Source organism: Silurus meridionalis, chromosome 24 (genome assembly GCF_014805685.1).
Source record: "Silurus meridionalis isolate SWU-2019-XX chromosome 24, ASM1480568v1, whole genome shotgun sequence".
In the NCBI taxonomy this organism is placed as follows: domain Eukaryota; kingdom Metazoa; phylum Chordata; class Actinopteri; order Siluriformes; family Siluridae; genus Silurus; species Silurus meridionalis.
Window position 1 is genome coordinate 1,688,683 of NC_060907.1, and position 5,917 is coordinate 1,694,599.

General features: G+C 42.3%; 1 long non-coding RNA gene across 1 annotated transcript; it reads left to right on the forward strand.

The window, feature by feature from the left end:
* Positions 1-1,029: 1,029 nt before the first annotated feature.
* On the forward strand, positions 1,030-4,438 carry LOC124377994. The gene is made up of 3 exons (XR_006924139.1): positions 1,030-1,433; positions 3,923-3,951; positions 4,046-4,438. It is a non-coding gene; the product is annotated as an uncharacterized LOC124377994 (long non-coding RNA).
* Positions 4,439-5,917: the final 1,479 nt, after the last annotated feature.

Below are 5,917 nucleotides of genomic sequence, written 5' to 3' on the forward strand. Positions count from 1 at the left end.
GTTACCAGTTACTTCAGCAAGTGCATTGATCATGTGACCATCTCCAAGACCATCACTACACACTCCAACCAGAAGCCATGGATGACCGCTATGGTGCGTGCCCTGCAAAAATCTAGAGACTCCACTTTCAGAGCAGGGCACAAGATGGCCTTAAGAACAGCAAGGGCCAACATGTTCCGATCCAACAGAGAGGCAAAGAATGTGGCAGGGCATCCAGGTGATCACGAATGCCCAGTTTGAGGTGCAAAACCTCAAGCAAGGAAGAACACAACTCCTTTTAGTGGTGCATCTAGCGGATGTCTTCACCGACATCTTCAACATCTCCCTGAGCAGCACTGTTGTTCCTACTGTTCATGTCTCAAGACAATGACGATCATCCCCGTTCTTAAGATCTCTACAGTCTCCTGCCTCAATGACTATCGTCCCGCCGCACTCACACCCATCATGATGAAGTGCTTCGGGTGGCTCGTCATGAGGCACATCAAGACACAGCTTCCACCCTCACTAGACCCTATACACTATGCGTACCTTTCAAACCGTTCCACGGCCAATGACATGTCCTTGACCCTCCATCTGGCCCTCACCCACCTGGACAATATCGACACTTACGTACGGATGCTGTTAATAGACTTCAGTTGAGATTTAACACAATCATCCCTCAGCACCTGATTGAGAAGCTGAGCCTACTGGGCCTGAACACCTCCCTCTGCAACTGGACACTGGACTTCCTGACTCTGTCAGTCCAGAATGGGAAAAGCATCTCCAGCACAACCACACTGAGCACTGGGCCACCTCAGGGCTGTGTGCTCAGCCCACTGCGGACTCACGACTGTGTAGCAATGCACAGCTCAATCAACATCATCAAGTTCGCAGTATATAGCTATACAGCTATATTACAATATATACTATATATTATTACCTACTGCATTTTCTGTACATTATTCACCCTCAAACTGTATATATATATATATATGAACCTTATACCTTATTTATTTACTGATATCTTGTGTAAATAGGCAACTTTTTCACTTCTGGTTAGATGCTAACTGCATTTCATCGGCTCTGTACATGTACATGAATCGAATCTAATCTAACCTCTGTTATGTAACTTTATGTTGTGTGATGTAGCTCTTTGTTGTTTCATGTACCACCAGGGTTTTGGAGGAACGTTGTCTCATTTCACTGTGTACTGCGTCAGCTATATATGTTAGAAATGACCATAAAAGCTTCTTGACTCTTGACTTTTTTTTTACCAGCAAATGTGCTAAACATTTCACCCAGGCGCCTCCTCAGGGGCTTTGCAGACAAGACGTTGTTGTCTCTTTTATCACACAAAAAGACACTGTTACCCAGGCAGAGAAGTGAGAAAGTGGAAGATGACTAACACAGCACTTAAAATGAAGATTTTTAACTTCTGCCTGATTATAGGTGCTGTAAGTAACAACACTTCAACATATTCATCATCAACATTAAAACTTTGCACTGATGGACTTTAATAGCTGGACAGAACTTTAATCGTGAGGTTCCAGGGTTCAGAAATGATCTACGGGCTGCTGAGTTTTTCTTTAATTATTTTTAAAAGACAAAGAGGAAGTTATACTACTATACTGCATTATTAAGGTAATTTACATGTTCAAGTGAAATATACAGTAGAACATTTACACACCTCTACTTATTTACACACCACATTCATTTTAATTGTAACGAAGAGGGACAGCGCATGTAGGATGCTTTGGAGACAAGGTGAGGGAGGTGTCATTGAGATGGTTTGGACATGTGCAGAGAAGGGACATGGGGTATATCAGTAGGAGAATGCTGAGGATGGAGACATCAGGAAGGAGGAAAAGAGGAAGACCAAGGAGGAGGTTTATGGATGTTGTGAGGAAAGACATGAAGGTAGTTGGTGTGAAAGAGGCAGATGTTGAGGACAGGGGGGTATGGAGACGGATGATTCGGTATGGCTCCCCCTAATGGGAGCAGCCCAAAGAAGAAGAAGAAGAAGAAGATTCACTTAGAGGAGTTTTTGTATCTGTGTAGAGGGTGAAAACTGACCATAAATATACATTGGGTGTTTAAAGGTTAGGGCAAATTCTATAGCAGTGCAGTCAGTCTGCAGTTTCATCTTGTGCAAAGTGTTAAATTATTATTTTGTATTTAGGAATAAAGAATTTATTGTTTCTTACACCATATAGTGAAATTCTCACTCTGTGGATCCTCCCAGTAGCCTATGACACCATTCATAATAACATACAAAAAATATTTGCAAGATATAAATAACAATAGTTTAAATGCACGAAAAAAAAGTGTGTGCATGCATAAATTATGCAGTGTTTTGTGGTGGACATACATGTGCTAAGAGATATAGATTGGGTCTATTTTGTTTTCGCATTTGTACAGGGGTGTATGTGTATGTGCAAAGTATGCAGAAGTGGTCTGTTGCCATGTTTACATGTGCATTTTGTCATTTCGATTAAAATCATTCTGATTAAAAGATTCGGTGGACTGTATACATTAGGTGTTATCCAATCCGATATGGTGTTTACATGTGATGCCGCTTTCGGTCGGAATGACTTGCGTACATTAACCTGTGACCTGTCAACATGTAGCTCTATAATTCCTTAGGTACGCTATAGTGTTGCTATTAATCAGAAAGAGTGTGAATTTGTAGCCGTGCTGCTGCTGAAAAGTCTGAGGAAAAGCAGAAGCATGTGGATGAATTCCATAGTGAGGACCAGTGGGAGCAGGTTGTATTGCTGGAATTTAGTGACCTGGAATGGGAACAAAACTTTCTCATGAGTCGCCGGTAATTCAAACTTTTGTGTGGATTTTTTGGCCCCTCAATTCCCCTGATTATACAGGTCACGGTTGTTTTATACAAACTCAGAAGTTGTGCCAAAAACTGCATTGTGGCAAATTAAGTGTTCACAATGATGAATGGGCCGATATGAGATTTGATACGTATGTCAGGTGAAGAGGAGGCTTGTGTAACTGCACGGAGATTTGAGGAAGTGCATTTTGTCCCTCGTGTAATGGGTCTCATCAACAGCAGTAATCGCTTTAACGCATTTACATAGCAGAATTTTTATTGTGTTCAGGTTTATAGAAAAGTTTATTCCACCCCTCTCAAACCCATAACCATAGAGTTCTTAGGTGATTCAAACAAACTTGGTGAAATGCAATATGTCAGTATTCATTAAGGCAGGATGCTTTATTGCTTTTTTAGCAAAGCTAAAATGGTGGTTCTCTTCTAGCAGGTGGGAATCGAGTCTTGTGCAAGGGACAGATTTAATATGTCTGCAAAGACATCAGCTACATGAGCAGGTTCTGAGCACCTGTCTAGGGATGTTGTCTGGGCTGGCTCATTTACGTTAGTTTATTTTCCCAATAGTCAGCAGATGCATGTCTGTGTTGTCACATGTTAATTTAATTGTAGTTTGAATATTTTTGTCCTGTACAGATGTTCCAGGTTTAGCTACCTATATCCTCATCAGTACAGGTGTAGTGCTGTTTAGTACTGGTGTGATAATCTTCTGCAGAAGAAAATGTCAATGTAACAAAAAAGGTTTGTAACCTCATGATGACCTGCTTTACAGTCATTGTACCCAAAATTAAAGACACCAGTAACTCACCTCTGGATCGTTCACTAATTATACACACACTTAGTGACCGGGTGGGGAATGGGGGTATTATTATTGTAGCCCCGCCAGTTGCCCCTGGTTATACATTAAACAAATGTAAAAATTGACAATATAATGTTATTATACTTTGAAGTCTCTTGTATTAAGTCAGTGATGTGTTCAAAAAAGGGCATTGTGTTATGCCCTTTTTTGAACACATCACTGACTTAATACAAGAGACTTCAAAGTATAATAACAATAGATTATGTCAATTTTTACTTCTTGCTTTTCTTATCAATTTTCAGGCTCTGACGCTGCGGCACAATTCAATGAAGTAAGAACCAATGATTTGCTTCTGGTATTACTTTTAGAAACAATTTAATTTAATAATTTATTACACATATTGTAATTGTTGTTTTCCATTTCAGGCAAGTTGTGTGTATGAGAATTTACTTCTACGCCAAGCGAGGAAAAAAGCCCATGTACCTAAAACTGCCTGCAAGAGTCCCGATCCAGCAATTGACCAATCAGACTCAATCTACCAGAATCCTTCCTTTATTAATAAGCAATCAGACTCAATCTACCAGAATCCTTTCTTTATTAATAAGCAATAAGATTCAGGACATCACTCTTCATCATTCAGGTTCAATGATCTTATTTCAAAGCTAACTGTCACATTGTGTTTTCTTTAGAAGTATATGAAAAGACATTCCAGATATTGGACTGTGGATTACTCAACTGCAGTTTACTTGTTTTATTTCTGTTTTTAAATAACATTTTATCTCCTGATAAGTTTACCAACAACTGATGCCAAGACTGCATATGTTTGAAAACGTAATAAATAAACTGTTTAATGAAAAAATTTGTTTATGCCTTTTCCTTTGTTTGATGGCCGGTGGCCGGTGGCTTTTTGACACAGGGAGTTCTGTGCATACTCGGCCCACAAGAGGAACCGGTTCCAGCTTGTTTATCTTGGTGGCAGTAGGACCGGAGTTGCGTCCGTGGGTGATAGCCAGATGAGAGATTGACGGTAACATCGAGGAGCTTGAAGAACTCTTTCTACATGTGGGATGTAAGCAGGGATTGACAGCAAGTCCTGGGAACAAAAGTTTTCCCCTCAGGGCATTGGCTGGTTCTCCACGAATCACTGTACGGATCTCCTCCTCTGAATCCCACACAATGGGGCTGAGCATTAGACTCGGTGGAATGATAGGATCGGGGTCGTCGGGGCAATAAATTTGGGACAGGGCATCTGCTTTTCCATTCTTGTAATGGAAGTCCCACCTGCCGGGGGTTAAGCAGGTTGATTTCCTAAAGGTATTTGAGGTTCTTGTGATCGGTGATCACCGTGAATGGATGCACCACCCCTTCCAACCAGTGCTGCCACTCTTCGGGCGCTAGTTTAAAGGCCAGCAGTTCACGATTTCCTATGTCGTATTTCTGTTCTGCGGGAGAAAGGTTCTTCGAAATGAAGGCGCAGGATTGTAGTCGTGTGAAGTTATCTGTTTGTTGGGATAAGGTGGCCCCTGCGCTTGTGGAGGAGGCATCTACTTCCACTATAAAAAGGAGCTTGGGGTCCGGGTGTCTTAGGAGAGGATGAAGCATTGGTAGAAGTTGGAAAAACCCAGGAAGCGTTGAAGCTCTTGGATCCCAGGCAGGGCCAGTCTAGCACTGCCTTCACCTTCCCCTGGTCCATCCATTGCCCTGGTAGACTGAAGTCGTACCTCAGGAACTGTACCTTGAACTGGGCAAGGAGTATGGGCAGGACAGTGACCGGAATCACCACAATACGGACAAGCCTCCGCCACGAGGCGATGCTCTCTCTCTTCTCGTTAGCCGTTGGGACCTGATTTGCACAAGTTCAGGTTCAGGAATGTAAGAGTCAGTGGGGTAAGGTGCCGGTTCAGCCTCCTGGTATTGACAGGCCTCCCGGAGAGCGTCAGAGAGGTCCTTGATGGGATCCACAGATGTGAGCCAGTTGATGAAACATAGAGGTAAGTTTTCAGTTTAGGGTCCAATCTTCGGTCACGGATAGACCAAGCGTCAGAAACCGGGAGTAATATAGAATTTGCTTTATTAGCCAAGATACACTTAACTGAGTGCTTCCAGTGAAGTGGAGCCAGGAACATAGAAACACACAGAGTAGAAGGTAGTCCGTAATAATCTATGGAGAGATCGGATAATGAATGAGGGAAAAGCGGGCCTTATAAAGGGGAATGTAAATGGGGAACAGGTGTAGGTGATTAGTAGGAGGGAGAGGATGAGCGAGAGTGTTGAGTGCAGAAGGGAGGCATGGCTGG